The 21,455-nt window shown below is 43.3% G+C and overlaps 16 non-coding genes across 16 annotated transcripts; all 16 read left to right on the top strand.

Annotated features, from left to right (window-relative positions):
* Positions 1–383: 383 nt before the first annotated feature.
* trnap-ugg (transfer RNA proline (anticodon UGG)) lies at positions 384–455 on the top strand. The gene has a single exon. It is a non-coding gene; the product is annotated as a tRNA-Pro (tRNA).
* A 1,676-nt stretch (positions 456–2,131) lies between these two features.
* On the top strand, positions 2,132–2,203 carry trnap-ugg (transfer RNA proline (anticodon UGG)). The gene has a single exon. It is a non-coding gene; the product is annotated as a tRNA-Pro (tRNA).
* Positions 2,204–2,831: 628 nt separating this feature from the next.
* On the top strand, positions 2,832–2,903 carry trnap-ugg (transfer RNA proline (anticodon UGG)). Its single transcript has one exon. It is a non-coding gene; the product is annotated as a tRNA-Pro (tRNA).
* A 1,500-nt stretch (positions 2,904–4,403) lies between these two features.
* Positions 4,404–4,475, top strand: trnap-ugg (transfer RNA proline (anticodon UGG)). Its single transcript has one exon. It is a non-coding gene; the product is annotated as a tRNA-Pro (tRNA).
* Positions 4,476–6,150: 1,675 nt separating this feature from the next.
* Positions 6,151–6,222, top strand: trnap-ugg (transfer RNA proline (anticodon UGG)). Its single transcript has one exon. It is a non-coding gene; the product is annotated as a tRNA-Pro (tRNA).
* Positions 6,223–6,850: 628 nt separating this feature from the next.
* Positions 6,851–6,922, top strand: trnap-ugg (transfer RNA proline (anticodon UGG)). The gene has a single exon. It is a non-coding gene; the product is annotated as a tRNA-Pro (tRNA).
* Positions 6,923–8,422: 1,500 nt separating this feature from the next.
* Positions 8,423–8,494, top strand: trnap-ugg (transfer RNA proline (anticodon UGG)). Its single transcript has one exon. It is a non-coding gene; the product is annotated as a tRNA-Pro (tRNA).
* A 1,181-nt stretch (positions 8,495–9,675) lies between these two features.
* On the top strand, positions 9,676–9,747 carry trnap-ugg (transfer RNA proline (anticodon UGG)). The gene has a single exon. It is a non-coding gene; the product is annotated as a tRNA-Pro (tRNA).
* Positions 9,748–11,252: 1,505 nt separating this feature from the next.
* trnap-ugg (transfer RNA proline (anticodon UGG)) lies at positions 11,253–11,324 on the top strand. Its single transcript has one exon. It is a non-coding gene; the product is annotated as a tRNA-Pro (tRNA).
* Positions 11,325–12,830: 1,506 nt separating this feature from the next.
* Positions 12,831–12,902, top strand: trnap-agg (transfer RNA proline (anticodon AGG)). Its single transcript has one exon. It is a non-coding gene; the product is annotated as a tRNA-Pro (tRNA).
* A 1,124-nt stretch (positions 12,903–14,026) lies between these two features.
* On the top strand, positions 14,027–14,098 carry trnap-agg (transfer RNA proline (anticodon AGG)). Its single transcript has one exon. It is a non-coding gene; the product is annotated as a tRNA-Pro (tRNA).
* A 1,130-nt stretch (positions 14,099–15,228) lies between these two features.
* Positions 15,229–15,300, top strand: trnap-agg (transfer RNA proline (anticodon AGG)). Its single transcript has one exon. It is a non-coding gene; the product is annotated as a tRNA-Pro (tRNA).
* Positions 15,301–17,628: 2,328 nt separating this feature from the next.
* On the top strand, positions 17,629–17,700 carry trnap-agg (transfer RNA proline (anticodon AGG)). The gene has a single exon. It is a non-coding gene; the product is annotated as a tRNA-Pro (tRNA).
* A 2,206-nt stretch (positions 17,701–19,906) lies between these two features.
* trnap-ugg (transfer RNA proline (anticodon UGG)) lies at positions 19,907–19,978 on the top strand. Its single transcript has one exon. It is a non-coding gene; the product is annotated as a tRNA-Pro (tRNA).
* A 379-nt stretch (positions 19,979–20,357) lies between these two features.
* Positions 20,358–20,429, top strand: trnap-ugg (transfer RNA proline (anticodon UGG)). The gene has a single exon. It is a non-coding gene; the product is annotated as a tRNA-Pro (tRNA).
* Positions 20,430–21,223: 794 nt separating this feature from the next.
* Positions 21,224–21,295, top strand: trnap-agg (transfer RNA proline (anticodon AGG)). The gene has a single exon. It is a non-coding gene; the product is annotated as a tRNA-Pro (tRNA).
* Positions 21,296–21,455: the final 160 nt, after the last annotated feature.

Raw genomic sequence — 21,455 nt, forward strand, 5'->3', positions numbered from 1 at the left:
GATGGATAGGATCAGGCATGAGTACATCAGAGGGACAGCTCATGTTAGATGTTTTGGAGATAAAGTCAGAGAGGCCAGATTGAGGTGGTTTGGACATGTTAAGAGGAGAGACTGTCAATATGTCGGTAGAAGGATGCTGAGGTTGGAGCTGCCAGGCAAGAGGTCTAGAGGAAGACCAAAGAGGAGATTTTTAGATATACTCTCTCAAAAGAGAGTTCAAATGCTCTCCTCAAGTTCATTGAGATGCATACAAGAAAAGAGATGGTAAGACTTTCAATGTAGTGAGGTTGCCAATACACAAATTGGCCAATCTAAAGGTGAGTAAATTCTGTCTACAAATGGGGTATTAGTTCACAAACTCTGCAATTCGCTTGTCTTTATATGGCTCGTTGGTCTAGGGGTATGATTCTCACTTTGGGTGCGAGAGGTCCCGGGTTCAAATCCCGGACGAGCCCTTGACTGCGATATCTATTCCACAGATCTGTTCTCAGGAAAACTTTCACCTATGAAAGTCGACAAGTATGAAAACAGCCTTACCATAGCAAGCTTTATGAGGAATTGTGGGTTTGAGCACCACAAAATTTGACAGAGTCACTGCCTTTTTTCCATTCCAAGCATGGATGTGTTGCCGATCTGATACCTATGACTTTTAAAGGTCAATGCAGTATACTAAAATGCCATTGTAGAATACACTGAGGTGCAAACATTTAGCGAGAAGGTGTCACTTTCAATGAAGCAAACTATTTGCAGCAAAAGTGCTGACTGTATCATATTTTGCCTTCACTAGCTTCTTGCCATTGGCTTCTCAACAAATCTAGAACAGAATGCAAAACCCTGCTTCTTACATATAAAGCTCTAAAGGGTCAAGCTCCATCATATCTAAAAGACCTCATGGTACCATATCATCCCAATAGGCCACTTCAGTCTCAGAATGCAAGCCTACTGTTGGTCGAAGAAGGAGAAGAGGAAGGTTTGTTTGTAGGCAGAGAGAGAAGAGGAAAGCTAAGAACGTAGGACTGACAGTAGACGTGACGTGAAGAGGCGAGTGCAAGCAGGTTGGAACGGGTGGAGAAAAGTGTCAGGTGTGTTTCGCGATAAAAGAGTATCAGCGAGAATGAAAGCAAAGGTGTTCAAGACGGTGGTGAGACCAGCGATGTTTTTCGGCTTAGAGACAGTGGCACTGTAGAAAAGACAGGAGGCAGAGCTGGAGGTAGCAGAGCTTAAGATGTTGAGGTTCTCATTGGGAGTGACGAGGATGGATGGGATCAGGCATGAGTACATCAGAGGGACAGCTCATGTTAGATGTTTTGGAGATAAAGTCAGAGAGGCCAGATTGAGGTGGTTTGGACATGTTCAGAGGAGAGACTGTCAATATGTCGGTAGAAGGATGCTGAGGTTGGAGCTGCCAGGCAAGAGGTCTAGAGGAAGACCAAAGAGGAGATTTTTGGATATACTCTCTCAAAAGAGAGTTCAAATGCTCTCCTCAAGTTCATTGAGATGCATACAAGAAAAGAGATGGTAACACTTTAAATGTAGTGAGGTTGCCAAAACACAAATTGGCCAATCTAAAGGTGAGTAAATTCTGTAAATTCAAATTTTGCCTTCACTAGCCTTGGTCTAGGGGAATGATTCTCGCTTAGGGTGTGAGAAGTCTCCGGACGAGCCCTGAATGCTAAATTCAATGTCTATGAGAAGAGAAGATGTAACGCTTTCCACGTGTAACCACAAGACCAGATGCAACTGTTGCTGTGAAAGTTGTTACTAGAACGAGACAAGATTCCACTCACTCGTGTTTTGCTGATCTGGAAACCACAACCTTTCTCTGTCAATGGAGTATGTCCTCACATTAATGTTTTTGTCGGAAATTTACACAACATGAATTTCTCAGTTTGAGAATGACTGAAGTTCTTGTTCTTCATTTGGATAGTAGGGCTGAACTCATTACAAGCCCACTGGACGCGATTTGCTGATCTGGAAACCACAACCTTTCTCTGTCAATGCAGTATGTCCTCACATTAATGTTTTTGTCGGAAATTTACACAACATGAATTTCTCAGTTTGAGAATGACTGAAGTTCTTGTTCTTCATTTGGATAGTACGGCTGAACTCAATACAAAACCACCGGACACGAGGCTCGTTGGTCTAGGGGTATGATTCTCGCTTTGGGTGCGAGAGGTCCAGGGATCAAATCCCGGACGAGCCCTTGACTGCGACATCTATTCCACTGACCCTTTTCAAGAAAACTTTCTCCTATGAAAGTTGACAAGTATGAAAACAGGCTTACCATACTAAGCTTTATGAGGAATTGTGGGTTTGAGCACCAAAAACTTTGACAGAGTAATTGCATTTTTTCCTTGTGCAAACACAGGAAACTTTAGTTAGTACACGACACAAGATGCCAAGTATTGATGTTTTGCCGATTTGGAAAACCCGACTTTCAAAAGTCAAGAGCTGACTGTATCATATTTTGCCTTCACTAGCCTTGGTCTAGGGGAATGATTCTCGCTTAGGGTGTGAGAGGTCTCCGGACGAACCCTGAATGCTAAATTCAATGTCTATGAGAAGAGAGGATGTAACGCTTTCCACGTGTAACCACAAGACCAGATGCAAGTGTTTCTGTGAAAGTTGTTACTAGACGAGACAAGATTCCACTCACTCGTGTTTTGCTGATCTGGAAACCACAACCTTTCTCTGTCAATGGAGTATGTCCTCACATTAATGTTTTTGTCGGAAATTTACACAACATGAATTTCTCAGTTTGAGAATGACTGAAGTTCTTGTTCTTCATTTGGATAGTACGGCTGAACTCAATACAAAACTACCGGACACGAGGCTCGTTGGTCTAGGGGTATGATTCTCGCTTTGGGTGCGAGAGGTCCAGGGATCAAATCCCGGACGAGCCCTTGACTGCGACATCTATTCCACAGACCGTTTTTAGGAAGACTTTCACCTACGAAAGTCGACAAGTGTAAAAACAGCCTTACTATACCAAGCTTTATGAGGAATTGTGGGTTTGAGCACCACGAAATTTGACAGAGTAATTGCATGTTTTCCATTCCAAGCATGGATGTGTTGCCGATCTGATACCTATGACTTTTAAAGGTCAATGCAGTATACTAAAATGCCATTGTAGAATACACTGAGGTGCAAACATTTAGCGAGAAGGTGTCACTTTCAATGAAGCAAACTATTTGCAGCAAAAGTGCTGACTGTATCATATTTTGCCTTCACTAGCTTCTTGCCATTGGCTTCTCAACAAATCTAGAACAGAATGCAAAACCCTGCTTCTTACATATAAAGCTCTAAAGGGTCAAGCTCCATCATATCTAAAAGACCTCATGGTACCATATCATCCCAATAGGCCACTTCAGTCTCAGAATGCAAGCCTACTGTTGGTCGAAGAAGGAGAAGAGGAAGGTTTGTTTGTAGGCAGAGAGAGAAGAGGAAAGCTAAGAACGTAGGACTGACAGTAGACGTGACGTGAAGAGGCGAGTGCAAGCAGGTTGGAACGGGTGGAGAAAAGTGTCAGGTGTGTTTTGCGATAAAAGAGTATCAGCGAGAATGACAGAAAAGGTGTTCAAGAAGGTGGTGAGACCAGCAATGTTTTTCGGTTTAGAGACAGTGGCACTGTAGAAAAGACAGGAGGCAGAGCTGGAGGTAGCAGAGCTTAAGATGTTGAGGTTCTCATTGGGAGTGACGAGGATGGATGGGATCAGGCATGAGTACATCAGAGGGACAGCTCATGTTAGATGTTTTGGAGATAAAGTCAGAGAGGCCAGATTGAGGTGGTTTGGACATGTTCAGAGGAGAGACTGTCAATATGTCGGTAGAAGGATGCTGAGGTTGGAGCTGCCAGGCAAGAGGTCTAGAGGAAGACCAAAGAGGAGATTTTTGGATATACTCTCTCAAAAGAGAGTTCAAATGCTCTCCTCAAGTTCATTGAGATGCATACAAGAGATGGTAACACTTTAAATGTAGTGAGGTTGCCAAAACACAAATTGGCCAATCTAAAGGTGAGTAAATTCTGTAAATTCAAATTTTGCCTTCACTAGCCTTGGTCTAGGGGAATGATTCTCGCTTAGGGTGTGAGAGGTCTCCGGACGAGCCCTGAATGCTAAATTCAATGTCTATGAGAAGAGAGGATGTAACGCTTTCCACGTGTAACCACAAGACCAGATGAAAGTTTTTCTGTGAAAGTTGTTACTAGACGAGACAAGATTCCACTCACTCGTGTTTTGCTGATCTGGAAACCACAACCTTTCTCTGTCAATGGAGTATGTCCTCACATTAATGTTTTTGTCGGAAATTTACACAACATGAATTTCTCAGTTTGAGAATGACTGAAGTTCTTGTTCTTCATTTGGATAGTAGGGCTGAACTCATTACAAGCCCACTGGACGCGAGGCTCGTTGGTCTAGGGGTATGATTCTCGCTTTGGGTGCGATAGGTCCCGGGTTCAAATCCCGGACGAGCCCTTGACTGCGACATCTATTCCACAGACCTTTTTTAGGAAGACTTTCACCTACGAAAGTCGACAAGTATAAAAACAGCCTTACTATACCAAGCTTTATGAGGAATTGTGGGTTTGAGCACCACAACATTTGACAGAGTAATTGCATTTTTTCCATTCCAAGCATGGATGTGTTGCCGATCTGATACCTATGACTTTTAAAGGTCAATGCAGTATACTAAAATGCCATTGTAGAATACACTGAGGTGCAAACATTTAGCGAGAAGGTGTCACTTTCAATGAAGCAAACTATTTGCAGCAAAAGTGCTGACTGTATCATATTTTGCCTTCACTAGCTTCTTTCCATTGGCTTCTCAACAAATCTAGAACAGAATGTAAAACCCTGCTTCTTACATATAAAGCTCTAAAGGGTCAAGCTCCATCATGTCTAAAAGACCTCATGGTACCATATCATCCCAATAGGCCACTTCAGTCTCAGAATGCAAGCCTACTGTTGGTCGAAGAAGGAGAGGAGGAAGGTTTGTTTGTAGGCAGAGAGAGAAAAGGAAAGCTAAGAACGTAGGACTGAATGTAGACGTGACGTGAAGAGGCGAGTGCAAGCAGGTTGGAACGGGTGGAGAAAAGTGTCAGGTGTGTTTTGCGATAAGAGAGTATCAGCGAGAATGAAAGCAAAGGTGTTCAAGACGGTGGTGAGACCAGCGATGTTTTTCGGCTTAGAGACAGTGGCACTGTAGAAAAGACAGGAGGCAGAGCTGGAGGTAGCAGAGCTTAAGATGTTGAGGTTCTCATTGGGAGTGACGAGGATGGATAGGATCAGGCATGAGTACATCAGAGGGACAGCTCATGTTAGATGTTTTGGAGATAAAGTCAGAGAGGCCAGATTGAGGTGGTTTGGACATTTTAAGAGGAGAGACTGTCAATATGTCGGTAGAAGGATGCTGAGGTTGGAGCTGCCAGGCAAGAGGTCTAGAGGAAGACCAAAGAGGAGATTTTTAGATATACTCTCTCAAAAGAGAGTTCAAATGCTCTCCTCAAGTTCATTGAGATGCATACAAGAAAAGAGATGGTAAGACTTTCAATGTAGTGAGGTTGCCAATACACAAATTGGCCAATCTAAAGGTGAGTAAATTCTGTAAATTCAAATTTTGCCTTCACTAGCCTTGGTCTAGGGGAATGATTCTCGCTTAGGGTGTGAGAAGTCTCCGGACGAGCCCTGAATGCTAAATTCAATGTCTATGAGAAGAGAAGATGTAACGCTTTCCACGTGTAACCACAAGACCAGATGCAACTGTTGCTGTGAAAGTTGTTACTAGAACGAGACAAGATTCCACTCACTCGTGTTTTGCTGATCTGGAAACCACAACCTTTCTCTGTCAATGGAGTATGTCCTCACATTAATGTTTTTGTCGGAAATTTACACAACATGAATTTCTCAGTTTGAGAATGACTGAAGTTCTTGTTCTTCATTTGGATAGTAGGGCTGAACTCATTACAAGCCCACTGGACGCGATTTGCTGATCTGGAAACCACAACCTTTCTCTGTCAATGGAGTATGTCCTCACATTAATGTTTTTGTCGGAAATTTACACAACATGAATTTCTCAGTTTGAGAATGACTGAAGTTCTTGTTCTTCATTTGGATAGTACGGCTGAACTCAATACAAAACCACCGGACACGAGGCTCGTTGGTCTAGGGGTATGATTCTCGCTTTGGGTGCGAGAGGTCCAGGGATCAAATCCCGGACGAGCCCTTGACTGCGACATCTATTCCACTGACCCTTTTCAAGAAAACTTTCTCCTATGAAAGTTGACAAGTATGAAAACAGGCTTACCATACTAAGCTTTATGAGGAATTGTGGGTTTGAGCACCAAAAACTTTGACAGAGTAATTGCATTTTTTCCTTGTGCAAACACAGAAAACTTTAGTTAGTACACGACACAAGATGCCAAGTATTGATGTTTTGCCGATTTGGAAAACCCGACTTTCAAAAGTCAAGAGCTGACTGTATCATATTTTGCCTTCACTAGCCTTGGTCTAGGGGAATGATTCTCGCTTAGGGTGTGAGAGGTCTCCGGACGAGCCCTGAATGCTAAATTCAATGTCTATGAGAAGAGAGGATGTAACGCTTTCCACGTGTAACCACAAGACCAGATGCAAGTGTTTCTGTGAAAGTTGTTACTAGACGAGACAAGATTCCACTCACTCGTGTTTTGCTGATCTGGAAACCACAACCTTTCTCTGTCAATGGAGTATGTCCTCACATTAATGTTTTTGTCGGAAATTTACACAACATGAATTTCTCAGTTTGAGAATGACTGAAGTTCTTGTTCTTCATTTGGATAGTACGGCTGAACTCAATACAAAACTACCGGACACGAGGCTCGTTGGTCTAGGGGTATGATTCTCGCTTTGGGTGCGAGAGGTCCAGGGATCAAATCCCGGACGAGCCCTTGACTGCGACATCTATTCCACAGACCGTTTTTAGGAAGACTTTCACCTACGAAAGTCGACAAGTATAAAAACAGCCTTACTATACCAAGCTTTATGAGGAATTGTGGGTTTGAGCACCACGAAATTTGACAGAGTAATTGCATGTTTTCCATTCCAAGCATGGATGTGTTGCCGATCTGATACCTGTGACTTTTAAAGGTCAATGCAGTATACTAAAATGCCATTGTAGAATACACTGAGGTGCAAACATTTAGCGAGAAGGTGTCACTTTCAATGAAGCAAACTATTTGCAGCAAAAGTGCTGACTGTATCATATTTTGCCTTCACTAGCTTCTTGCCATTGGCTTCTCAACAAATCTAGAACAGAATGCAAAACCCTGCTTCTTACATATAAAGCTCTAAAGGGTCAAGCTCCATCATATCTAAAAGACCTCATGGTACCATATCATCCCAATAGGCCACTTCAGTCTCAGAATGCAAGCCTACTGTTGGTCGAAGAAGGAGAAGAGGAAGGTTTGTTTGTAGGCAGAGAGAGAAGAGGAAAGCTAAGAACGTAGGACTGACAGTAGACGTGACGTGAAGAGGCGAGTGCAAGCAGGTTGGAACGGGTGGAGAAAAGTGTCAGGTGTGTTTTGCGATAAAAGAGTATCAGCGAGAATGACAGAAAAGGTGTTCAAGAAGGTGGTGAGACCAGCAATGTTTTTCGGTTTAGAGACAGTGGCACTGTAGAAAAGACAGGAGGCAGAGCTGGAGGTAGCAGAGCTTAAGATGTTGAGGTTCTCATTGGGAGTGACGAGGATGGATGGGATCAGGCATGAGTACATCAGAGGGACAGCTCATGTTAGATGTTTTGGAGATAAAGTCAGAGAGGCCAGATTGAGGTGGTTTGGACATGTTCAGAGGAGAGACTGTCAATATGTCGGTAGAAGGATGCTGAGGTTGGAGCTGCCAGGCAAGAGGTCTAGAGGAAGACCAAAGAGGAGATTTTTGGATATACTCTCTCAAAAGAGAGTTCAAATGCTCTCCTCAAGTTCATTGAGATGCATACAAGAGATGGTAACACTTTAAATGTAGTGAGGTTGCCAAAACACAAATTGGCCAATCTAAAGGTGAGTAAATTCTGTAAATTCAAATTTTGCCTTCACTAGCCTTGGTCTAGGGGAATGATTCTCGCTTAGGGTGTGAGAGGTCTCCGGACGAGCCCTGAATGCTAAATTCAATGTCTATGAGAAGAGAGGATGTAACGCTTTCCACGTGTAACCACAAGACCAGATGAAAGTTTTTCTGTGAAAGTTGTTACTAGACGAGACAAGATTCCACTCACTCGTGTTTTGCTGATCTGGAAACCACAACCTTTCTCTGTCAATGGAGTATGTCCTCACATTAATGTTTTTGTCGGAAATTTACACAACATGAATTTCTCAGTTTGAGAATGACTGAAGTTCTTGTTCTTCATTTGGATAGTAGGGCTGAACTCATTACAAGCCCACTGGACGCGAGGCTCGTTGGTCTAGGGGTATGATTCTCGCTTTGGGTGCGATAGGTCCCGGGTTCAAATCCCGGACGAGCCCTTGACTGCGACATCTATTCCACAGACCTTTTTTAGGAAGACTTTCACCTACGAAAGTCGACAAGTATAAAAACAGCCTTACTATACCAAGCTTTATGAGGAATTGTGGGTTTGAGCACCACAACATTTGACAGAGTAATTGCATTTTTTCCATTCCAAGCATGGATGTGTTGCCGATCTGATACCTATGACTTTTAAAGGTCAATGCAGTATACTAAAATGCCATTGTAGAATACACTGAGGTGCAAACATTTAGCGAGAAGGTGTCACTTTCAATGAAGCAAACTATTTGCAGCAAAAGTGCTGACTGTATCATATTTTGCCTTCACTAGCTTCTTTCCATTGGCTTCTCAACAAATCTAGAACAGAATGTAAAACCCTGCTTCTTACATATAAAGCTCTAAAGGGTCAAGCTCCATCATGTCTAAAAGACCTCATGGTACCATATCATCCCAATAGGCCACTTCAGTCTCAGAATGCAAGCCTACTGTTGGTCGAAGAAGGAGAGGAGGAAGGTTTGTTTGTAGGCAGAGAGAGAAAAGGAAAGCTAAGAACGTAGGACTGAATGTAGACGTGACGTGAAGAGGCGAGTGCAAGCAGGTTGGAACGGGTGGAGAAAAGTGTCAGGTGTGTTTTGCGATAAGAGAGTATCAGCGAGAATGAAAGCAAAGGTGTTCAAGACGGTGGTGAGACCAGCGATGTTTTTCGGCTTAGAGACAGTGGCACTGTAGAAAAGACAGGAGGCAGAGCTGGAGGTAGCAGAGCTTAAGATGTTGAGGTTCTCATTGGGAGTGACGAGGATGGATAGGATCAGGCATGAGTACATCAGAGGGACAGCTCATGTTAGATGTTTTGGAGATAAAGTCAGAGAGGCCAGATTGAGGTGGTTTGGACATTTTAAGAGGAGAGACTGTCAATATGTCGGTAGAAGGATGCTGAGGTTGGAGCTGCCAGGCAAGAGGTCTAGAGGAAGACCAAAGAGGAGATTTTTAGATATACTCTCTCAAAAGAGAGTTCAAATGCTCTCCTCAAGTTCATTGAGATGCATACAAGAAAAGAGATGGTAAGACTTTCAATGTAGTGAGGTTGCCAATACACAAATTAGCCAATCTAAAGGTGAGTAAATTCTGTCTACAAATGGGGTATTAGTTCACAAACTCTGCAATTCGCTTGTCTTTATATGGCTCGTTGGTCTAGGGGTATGATTCTCACTTTGGGTGCGAGAGGTCCCGGGTTCAAATCCCGGACGAGCCCTTGACTGCGATATCTATTCCACAGATCTGTTCTCAGGAAAACTTTCACCTATGAAAGTCGACAAGTATGAAAACAGCCTTACCATAGCAAGCTTTATGAGGAATTGTGGGTTTGAGCACCACAAAATTTGACAGTCACTGCCTTTTTTCCATTCCAAGCATGGATGTGTTGCCGATCTGATACCTATGACTTTTAAAGGTCAATGCAGTATACTAAAATGCCATTGTAGAATACACTGAGGTGCAAACATTTAGCGAGAAGGTGTCACTTTCAATGAAGCAAACTATTTGCAGCAAAAGTGCTGACTGTATCATATTTTGCCTTCACTAGCTTCTTGCCATTGGCTTCTCAACAAATCTAGAACAGAATGCAAAACCCTGCTTCTTACATATAAAGCTCTAAAGGGTCAAGCTCCATCATATCTAAAAGACCTCATGGTACCATATCATCCCAATAGGCCACTTCAGTCTCAGAATGCAAGCCTACTGTTGGTCGAAGAAGGAGAAGAGGAAGGTTTGTTTGTAGGCAGAGAGAGAAGAGGAAAGCTAAGAACGTAGGACTGACAGTAGACGTGACGTGAAGAGGCGAGTGCAAGCAGGTTGGAACGGGTGGAGAAAAGTGTCAGGTGTGTTTCGCGATAAAAGAGTATCAGCGAGAATGAAAGCAAAGGTGTTCAAGACGGTGGTGAGACCAGCGATGTTTTTCGGCTTAGAGACAGTGGCACTGTAGAAAAGACAGGAGGCAGAGCTGGAGGTAGCAGAGCTTAAGATGTTGAGGTTCTCATTGGGAGTGACGAGGATGGATAGGATCAGGCATGAGTACATCAGAGGGACAGCTCATGTTAGATGTTTTGGAGATAAAGTCAGAGAGGCCAGATTGAGGTGGTTTGGACATGTTAAGAGGAGAGACTGTCAATATGTCGGTAGAAGGATGCTGAGGTTGGAGCTGCCAGGCAAGAGGTCTAGAGGAAGACCAAAGAGGAGATTTTTGGATATACTCTCTCAAAAGAGAGTTCAAATGCTCTCCTCAAGTTCATTGAGATGCATACAAGAAAAGAGATGGTAACACTTTAAATGTAGTGAGGTTGCCAAAACACAAATTGGCCAATCTAAAGGTGAGTAAATTCTGTAAATTCAAATTTTGCCTTCACTAGCCTTGGTCTAGGGGAATGATTCTCGCTTAGGGTGTGAGAAGTCTCCGGACGAGCCCTGAATGCTAAATTCAATGTCTATGAGAAGAGAAGATGTAACGCTTTCCACGTGTAACCACAAGACCAGATGCAACTGTTGCTGTGAAAGTTGTTACTAGAACGAGACAAGATTCCACTCACTCGTGTTTTGCTGATCTGGAAACCACAACCTTTCTCTGTCAATGGAGTATGTCCTCACATTAATGTTTTTGTCGGAAATTTACACAACATGAATTTCTCAGTTTGAGAATGACTGAAGTTCTTGTTCTTCATTTGGATAGTACGGCTGAACTCAATTCAAAACTACCGGACACGAGGCTCGTTGGTCTAGGGGTATGATTCTCGCTTTGGGTGCGAGAGGTCCAGGGATCAAATCCCGGACGAGCCCTTGACTGCGACATCTATTCCACAGACCCTTTTTAGGAAGACTTTCACCTACGAAAGTTGACAAGTATAAAAACAGCCTTACTATACCAAGCTTTATGAGGAATTGTGGGTTTGAGCACCACGAAATTTGACAGAGTAATTGCATGTTTTCCATTCCAAGCATGGATGTGTTGCCGATCTGATACCTATGACTTTTAAAGGTCAATGCAGTATACTAAAATGCCATTGTAGAATACACTGAGGTGCAAACATTTAGCGAGAAGGTGTCACTTTCAATGAAGCAAACTATTTGCAGCAAAAGTGCTGACTGTATCATATTTTGCCTTCACTAGCTTCTTGCCATTGGCTTCTCAACAAATCTAGAACAGAATGCAAAACCCTGCTTCTTACATATAAAGCTCTAAAGGGTCAAGCTCCATCATATCTAAAAGACCTCATGGTACCATATCATCCCAATAGGCCACTTCAGTCTCAGAATGCAAGCCTACTGTTGGTCGAAGAAGGAGAAGAGGAAGGTTTGTTTGTAGGCAGAGAGAGAAGAGGAAAGCTAAGAACGTAGGACTGACAGTAGACGTGACGTGAAGAGGCGAGTGCAAGCAGGTTGGAACGGGTGGAGAAAAGTGTCAGGTGTGTTTTGCGATAAAAGAGTATCAGCGAGAATGACAGAAAAGGTGTTCAAGAAGGTGGTGAGACCAGCAATGTTTTTCGGTTTAGAGACAGTGGCACTGTAGAAAAGACAGGAGGCAGAGCTGGAGGTAGCAGAGCTTAAGATGTTGAGGTTCTCATTGGGAGTGACGAGGATGGATGGGATCAGGCATGAGTACATCAGAGGGACAGCTCATGTTAGATGTTTTGGAGATAAAGTCAGAGAGGCCAGATTGAGGTGGTTTGGACATGTTCAGAGGAGAGACTGTCAATATGTCGGTAGAAGGATGCTGAGGTTGGAGCTGCCAGGCAAGAGGTCTAGAGGAAGACCAAAGTGGAGATTTTTGGATATACTCTCTCAAAAGAGAGTTCAAATGCTCTCCTCAAGTTCATTGAGATGCATACAAGAAAAGAGAGGGTAACACTTTCAATGTAGTGAGGTTGCCAAAACACAAATTGGCCAATCTAAAGGTGAGTAAATTCTGTAAATTCAAATTTTGCCTTCACTAGCCTTGGTCTAGGGGAATGATTCTCGCTTAGGGTGTGAGAAGTCTCCGGACGAGCCCTGAATGCTAAATTCAATGTCTATGAGAAGAGAAGATGTAACGCTTTCCACGTGTAACCACAAGACCAGATGCAACTGTTGCTGTGAAAGTTGTTACTAGAACGAGACAAGATTCCACTCACTCGTGTTTTGCTGATCTGGAAACCACAACCTTTCTCTGTCAATGGAGTATGTCCTCACATTAATGTTTTTGTTGGAAATTTACACAACATGAATTTCTCAGTTTGAGAATGACTGAAGTTCTTGTTCTTCATTTGGATAGTAGGGCTGAACTCATTACAAGCCCACTGGACGCGAGGCTCGTTGGTCAAGGGGTATGATTCTCGCTTAGGGTGCGAGAGGTCCCGGGTTAAAATCCCGGACGAGCCCTTGGCTGCGACATCTATTCCACTGACCCTTTTCAGGAAAACTTTCTCCTATGAAAGTTGACAAGTATGAAAACAGGCTTACCATACCAAGCTTTATGAGGAATTGTGGGTTTGAGCACCAAAAACTTTGACAGAGTAATTGCATTTTTTCCTTGTGCAAACACAGGAAACTTTAGTTAGTACACGACACAAGATGCCAAGTATTGATGTTTTGCCGATTTGGAAAACCCGACTTTCAAAAGTCAAGAGCTGACTGTATCATATTTTGCCTTCACTAGCTTCTTTCCATTGGCTTCTCAACAAATCTAGAACAGAATGTAAAACCCTGCTTCTTACATATAAAGCTCTAAAGGGTCAAGCTCCATCATATCTAAAAGACCTCATGGTACCATATCATCCCAATAGGCCACTTCAGTCTCAGAATGCAAGCCTACTGTTGGTCGAAGGAGAGGAGGAAGGTTTGTTTGTAGACAGAGAGAGAAGAGGAAAGCTAAGAACGTAGGACTGACAGTAGACGTGACGTGAAGAGGCGAGTGCAAGCAGGTTGGAACGGGTGGAGAAAAGTGTCAGGTGTGTTTTGCGATAAAAGAGTATCAGCGAGAATGAAAGCAAAGGTGTTCAAGACAGTGGTGAGACCAGCGATGTTTTTCGGCTTAGAGACAGTGGCACTGTAGAAAAGACAGGAGGCAGAGCTGGAGGTAGCATAGCTTAAGATGTTGAGGTTCTCATTGGGAGTGACGAGGATGGATAGGATCAGGCATGAGTACATCAGAGGGACAGCTCATGTTAGATGTTTTGGAGATAAAGTCAGAGAGGCCAGATTGAGGTGGTTTGGACATGTTCAGAGGAGAGACTGTCAATATGTCGGTAGAAGGATGCTGAGGTTGGAGCTGCCAGGCAAGAGGTCTAGAGGAAGAACAAAGAGGAGCTTTTTGGACATACTCTCTCAAAAGAGAGTTCAAATGCTCTCCTCAAGTTCATTGAGATGCATACAAGAAAAGAGATGGTAACACTTTCAATGTAGTGAGGTTGCCAATACACAAATTGGCCAATCTAAAGGTGAGTAAATTCTGTCTACAAATGGGATATTAGTTTACAAACTCTGCAATTCGCTTTTCTTTATGTGGCTCGTTGGTCTACGGGTATGATTCTCGCTTAGGGTGCGAGAGGTCCCGGGTTCAAATCCCGGACGAGCCCTTGACTGCGACATCTATTCCACAGATCTGTTCTCAGGAAAACTTTCACCTATGAAAGTCGACAAGTATGAAAACAGCCTTACCATAGCAAGCTTTATGAGGAATTGTGGGTTAGAGCACCACAAAATTTGACAGAGTAAGTAAGTAAGGTCAATGCAGTATACTAAAATGCCATTGTAGAATACACTGAGGTGCAAACATTTAGCGAGAAGGTGTCACTTTCAATGAAGCAAACTATTTGCAGCAAAAGTGCGGACTGTATCATATATTGCCTTCACTAGCTTCTTTCCATTGGCTTCTCAACAAATCTAGAACAGAATGTAAAACCCTGCTTCTTACATATAAAGCTCTAAAGGGTCAAGCTCCATCATATCTAAAAGACCTCATGGTACCATATCATCCCAATAGGCCACTTCAGTCTCAGAATGCAAGCCTACTGTTGGTCGAAGAATGAGAGGAGGAAGGTTTGTTTGTAGACAGAGAGAGAAGAGGAAAGCTAAGAACGTAGGACTGACAGTAGACGTGACGTGAAGAGGCGAGTGCAAGCAGGTTGGAACGGGTGGAGACAAGTGTCAGGTGTGTTTTGCCATAAAAGAGTATCAGCGAGAATGAAAGCAAAGGTGTTCAAGACGGTGGTGAGACCAGCGATGTTTTTCGGCTTAGAGACAGTGGCACTGTAGAAAAGACAGGAGGCAGAGCTGGAGGTAGCATAGCTTAAGATGTTGAGGTTCTCATTGGGAGTGACGAGGATGGATAGGATCAGGCATGAGTACATCAGAGGGACAGCTCATGTTAGATGTTTTGGAGATAAAGTCAGAGAGGCCAGATTGAGGTGGTTTGGACATGTTCAGAGGAGAGACTGTCAATATGTCGGTAGAAGGATGCTGAGGTTGGAGCTGCCAGGCAAGAGGTCTAGAGGAAGACAAAAGAGGAGCTTTTTGGACATACTCTCTCAAAAGAGAGTTCAAATGCTCTCCTCAAGTTCATTGAGATGCATACAAGAAAAGAGATGGTAACACTTTCAATGTAGTGAGGTTGCCAATACACAAATTGGCCAATCTAAAGGTGAGTAAATTCTGTCTACAAATGGGATATTAGTTTACAAACTCTGCAATTAGCTTGTCTTTATGTGGCTCGTTGGTCTAGGGGTATGATTCTCGCTTAGGGTGCGAGAGGTCCCGGGTTCAAATCCCGGACGAGCCCTTGACTGCGACATCTATTCCACAGATCTGTTCTCAGGAAAACTTTCACCTATGAAAGTCGACAAGTATGAAAACAGCCTTACCATAGCAAGCTTTATGAGGAATTGTGGGTTTGAGCACCACAAAATTTGACAGAGTAAGTAAGTAAGGTCAATGCAGTATACTAAAATGCCATTGTAGAATACACTGAGGTGCAAACATTTAGCGAGAAGGTGTCACTTTCAATGAAGCAAACTATTTGCAGCAAAAGTGCGGACTGTATCATATATTGCCTTCACTAGCTTCTTTCCATTGGCTTCTCAACAAATCTAGAACAGAATGTAAAACCCTGCTTCTTACATATAAAGCTCTAAAGGGTCAAGCTCCATCATATCTAAAAGACCTCATGGTACCATATCATCCCAATAGGCCACTTCAGTCTCAGAATGCAAGCCTACTGTTGGTCGAAGAATGAGAGGAGGAAGGTTTGTTTGTAGACAGAGAGAGAAGAGGAAAGCTAAGAACGTAGGACTGACAGTAGACGTGACGTGAAGAGGCGAGTGCAAGCAGGTTGGAACGGGTGGAGAAAAGTGTCAGGTATATTTTGCGATAAAAGAGTATCAGCGAGAATGAAAGCAAAGGTGTTCAAGACAGTGGTGAGACCAGCGATGTTTTTCGGCTTAGAGACAGTGGCACTGTAGAAAAGACAGGAGGCAGAGCTGGAGGTAGCATAGCTTAAGATGTTGAGGTTCTCATTGGGAGTGACGAGGATGGATAGGATCAGGCATGAGTACATCAGAGGGACAGCTCATGTTAGATGTTTTGGAGATAAAGTCAGAGAGGCCAGATTGAGGTGGTTTGGACATGTTCAGAGGAGAGACTGTCAATATGTCGGTAGAAGGATGCTGAGGTTGGAGCTGCCAGGCAAGAGGTCTAGAGGAAGAACAAAGAGGAGCTTTTTGGACATACTCTCTCAAAAGAGAGTTCAAATGCTCTCCTCAAGTTCATTGAGATGCATACAAGAAAAGAGATGGTAACACTTTCAATGTAGTGAGGTTGCCAATACACAAATTGGCCAATCTAAAGGTGAGTAAATTCTGTCTACAAATGGGATATTAGTTTACAAACTCTGCAATTCGCTTGTCTTTATGTGGCTCGTTGGTCTACGGGTATGATTCTCGCTTAGGGTGCGAGAGGTCCCGCGTTCAAATCCCGGACGAGCCCTTGACTGCGACATCTATTCCACAGATCTGTTCTCAGGAAAACTTTCACCTATGAAAGTCGACAAGTATGAAAACAGCCTTACCATAGCAAGCTTTATGAGGAATTGTGGGTTAGAGCACCACAAAATTTGACTAAGTAAGTAAGGTCAATGCAGTATACTAAAATGCCATTGTAGAATACACTGAGGTGCAAACATTTAGCGAGAAGGTGTCACTTTCAATGAAGCAAACTATTTGCAGCAAAAGTGCGGACTGTATCATATATTGCCTTCACTAGCTTCTTTCCATTGGCTTCTCAACAAATCTAGAACAGAATGTAAAACCCTGCTTCTTACATATAAAGCTCTAAAGGGTCAAGCTCCATCATATCTAAAAGACCTCATGGTACCATATCATCCCAATAGGCCACTTCAGTCTCAGAATGCAAGCCTACTGTTGGTCGAAGAATGAGAGGAGGAAGGTTTGTTTGTAGACAGAGAGAGAAGAGGAAAGCTAAGAACGTAGGACTGACAGTAGACGTGACGTGAAGAGGCGAGTGCAAGCAGGTTGGAACGGGTGGAGACAAGTGTCAGGTGTGTTTTGCCATAAAAGAGTATCAGCGAGAATGAAAGCAAAGGTGTTCAAGACGGTGGTGAGACCAGCGATGTTGTTCGGCTTAGAGACAGTGGCACTGTAGAAAAGACAGGAGGCAGAGCTGGAGGTAGCATAGCTTAAGATGTTGAGGTTCTCATTGGGAGTGACGAGGATGGATAGGATCAGGCATGAGTACATCAGAGGGACAGCTCATGTTAGATGTTTTGGAGATAAAGTCAGAGAGGCCAGATTGAGGTGGTTTGGACATGTTAAGAGGAGAGACTGTCAATATGTCGGTAGAAGGATGCTGAGGTTGGAGCTGCCAGGCAAGAGGTCTAGAGGAAGACCAAAGAGGAGATTTTTGGATATACTCTCTCAAAAGAGAGTTCAAATGCTCTCCTCAAGTTCATTGAGATGCATACAAGAAAAGAGATGGTAACACTTTCAATGTAGTGAGGTTGCCAATACACAAATTGGCCAATCTAAAGGTGAGTAAATTCTGTCTACAAATGGGATATTAGTTTACAAACTCTGCAATTCACTTGTCTTTAAATGGCTCGTTGGTCTAGGGGTATGATTCTCGCTTAGGGTGCGAGAGGTCCCGGGTTCAAATCCTGGACGAGCCCTTGACTGCGACATCTATTCCACAGATCTATTCTCAGGAAAACTTTCACCTATGAAAGTCGATAAGTATGAAAACAGCCTTACCATAGCAAGCTTTATGAGGAATTGTGGGTTTGAGCACCACAAACTTTGACAGAGTAATTGCATTTTTTCCTTGTGCAAACACAGGAAACTTTAGTTAGTACACGACACAAGATGCCAAGTACTGATGTTTTGCCGATTTGGAAAACCCGACTTTCAAAAGTCAAGAGCTGACTGTATCATATTTTGCCTTCACTAGCCTTGGTCTAGGGGAATGATTGTCGCTTAGGGTGTGAGAGGTCTCCGGACGAGCCCTGAATGCTAAATTCAATGTCTATGAGAAGAGAGGATGTAACGCTTTCCACGTGTAACCACAAGACCAGATGCAAGTTTTGCTGTGAAAGTTGTTACTAGACGAGACAAGATTCCACTCACTCGTGTTTTGCACATCTGGAAACCACAACCTTTCTCTGTCAATGGAGTATGTCCTCACATTAATGTTTTTGTCGGAAATTTACACAACATGAATTTCTCAATTTGAGAATGACTGAAGTTCTTGTTCTTCATTTGAATAGTAGGGCTGAACTCATTACAAACCCACCAGACGCGAGGCTCGTTGGTCTAGGGGTATGATTCTCGCGTTGGGTGCGACATGTCCTGGGTTCACATCCCGGACGAGCCCTTGACTGCGACATCTGTTCTCAGAACCTTTTTAGGAAGACTTTCACCTACGAAAGTCGACAAGTATAAAAACAGCCTTACTATACCTAGCTTTATGAGGAATTGTGGGTTTGAGCACCACAAAATTTGACAGAGTAATTGCATGTTTTCCATTCCAAGCATGGATGTGTTGCCGATCTGATACCTATGACTTTTAAAGGTCAATGCAGTATATTAAAATGCCATTGTAGAATACACTGAGGTGCAAACATTTAGCGAGAAGGTGTCACTTTCAATGAAGCAAACTATTTGCAGCAAAAGTGCTGACTATATCATATTTTGCCTTCACTAGCTTCTTGCCATTGGCTTCTCAACAAATCTAGAACAGAATGCAAAACCCTGCTTCTTACATATAAAGCTCTAAAGGGTCAAGCTCCATCATATCTAAAAGACCTCATGGTACCATATCATCCCAATAGGCCACTTCAGTCTCAGAATGCAAGCCTACTGTTGGTCGAAGAAGGAGAGGAGGAAGGTTTGTTTGTAGGCAGAGAGAGAAGAGGAAAGCGAAGAACGTAGGAGTGACAGTAGACGTGACGTGAAGAGGCGAGTGCAAGCAGGTTGGAACGGGTGGAGAAAAGTGTCAGGTGTGTTTTGCGATAAAAGAGTATCAGCGAGAATGACAGAAAAGGTGTTCAAGAAGGTGGTGAGACCAGCGATGTTTTTCGGTTTAGAGACAGTGGCACTGTAGAAAAAGACAGGAGGCAGAGCTGGAGGTAGCAGAGCTTAAGATGTTGAGGTTCTCATTGGGAGTGACGAGGATGGATGGGATCAGGCATGAGTACATCAGAGGGACAGCTCATGTTAGATGTTTTGGAGATAAAGTCAGAGAGGCCAGATTGAGGTGGTTTGGACATGTTCAGAGGAGAGACTGTCAATATGTCGGTAGAAGGATGCTGAGGTTGGAGCTGCCAGGCAAGAGGTCTAGAGGAAGACCAAAGAGGAGATTTTTGGATATACTCCCTCAAAAGAGAGTTCAAATGCTCTCCTCAAGTTCATTGAGATGCATACAAGAAAAGAGATGGTAACACTTTCAATGTAGTGAGGTTGCCAAAACACAAATTGGCCAATCTAAAGGTGAGTAAATTCTGTAAATTCATATTTTGCCTTCACTAGCCTTGGTCTAGGGGAATGATTCTCGCTTAGGGTGTGAGAGGTCTCCGGACGAGCCCTGAATGCTAAATTCAATGTCTATGAGAAGAGAGGATGTAACGCTTTCCACGTGTAACAAAAAGACGAGATGCAAGTTTTGCTGTGAAAGTTGTTACTAGACGAGACAAGATTCCACTCACTCGTGTTTTGCTCATCTGGAAACCACAACCTTTCTCTGTCAATGGAGTATGTCCTCACATTAATGTTTTTGTCGGAAATTTACACAACATGAATTTCTCAGTTTGAGAATGACTGAAGTTCTTGTTCTTCATTTGGATAGTACGGCTGAACTCAATACAAAGCCACCGGACACGAGGCTCGTTGGTCTAGGGTTATGATTCTCGCTTTGGGTGCGAGAGGTCCCGGGTTCAAATCCCGGACGAGCCCTCGACTGCGACATCTATTCCACAGACCTTTTTTAGGAAGACTTTCACCTACGAAAGTTGACAAGTATAAAAACAGCCTTACTATACCAAGCTTTATGAGGAATTGTGGGTTTGAGCACCAGAAGGAAGGATGCTGAGGTTGGAGCTGCCAGGCAAGAGGTCTAGAGGAAGAACAAAGAGGAGATTTTTAGATATACTCTCTCAAAAGAGAGTTCAAATGCTCTCCTCAAGTTCATTGAGATGCATACAAGAAAAGAGATGGTAACACTTTCAATGTAGTGAGGTTGCCAATACACAAATTGGCCAATCTAAAGGTGAGTAAATTCTGTCTACAAATGGGGTAGTAGTTCACAAACTCTGCAATTCGCTCATCTTTATATGGCTCGTTGGTCTAGGGGTATGATTCTCGCTTTGGGTGCGAGAGGTCCCGGGTTCAAATCCCGGACGAGCCCTTGACTGCGACATCTATTCCACAGATCTGTTCTCAGGAAAACTTTCACCTATGAAAGTCGACAAGTATGAAAACAGCCTTACCATAGCAAGCTTTATGAGGAATTGTGGGTTAGAGCACCACAAAATTTGACAGAGTAAGTAAGTAAGGTCAATGCAGTATACTAAAATGCCATTGTAGAATACACTGAGGTGCAAACATTTAGCGAGAAGGTGTCACTTTCAATGAAGCAAACTATTTGCAGCAAAAGTGCGGACTGTATCATATTTTGCCTTCACTAGCTTCTTTCCATTGGCTTCTCAACAAATCTCGAACAGAATGTAAAACCCTGCTTCTTACATATAAAGCTCTAAAGATTCAAGCTCCATCATATCTAAAAGACCTCATGGTACCATATCATCCCAATAGGCCACTTCAGTCTCAGAATGCAAGCCTACTGTTGGTCGAAGAAGGAGAGGAGGAAGGTTTGTTTGTAGACAGAGAGAGAAGAGGAAAGCTAAGAACGTAGGACTGACAGTAGACGTGACGTGAAGAGGCGAGTGCAAGCAGGTTGGAACGGGTGGAGAAAAGTGTCAGGTGTGTTTTGCAATAAAAGAGTATCAGCGAGAATGAAAGCAAAGGTGTTCAAGACAGTGGTGAGACCAGCGATGTTTTTCGGCTTAGAGACAGTGGCACTGTAGAAAAGACAGGAGGCAGAGCTTGAGGTAGCACAAATTGGCCAATCTAAAGGTGAGTAAATTCTGTCTACAAATGGGATATTAGTTTACAAACTCTGCAATTCGCTTGTCTTTATGTGGCTCGTTGGTCTAGGGGTATGATTCTCGCTTAGGGTGCGAGAGGTCCCAGGTTCAAATCCTGGACGAGCCCTTGACTGCGACATCTATTCCACAGATCTGTTCTCAGGAAAACTTTCACCTATGAAAGTTGACAAGTATGAAAACAGCCTTACCATAGCAAGCTTTATGAGGAATTGTGGGTTTGAGCACCACAAAAGGGTCAAGCTCCATCACATCTAAAAGACCTCATG

The sequence above is a fragment of the Channa argus genome, chromosome 4, assembly GCF_033026475.1.
Source record: "Channa argus isolate prfri chromosome 4, Channa argus male v1.0, whole genome shotgun sequence".
Taxonomy (NCBI): domain Eukaryota; kingdom Metazoa; phylum Chordata; class Actinopteri; order Anabantiformes; family Channidae; genus Channa; species Channa argus.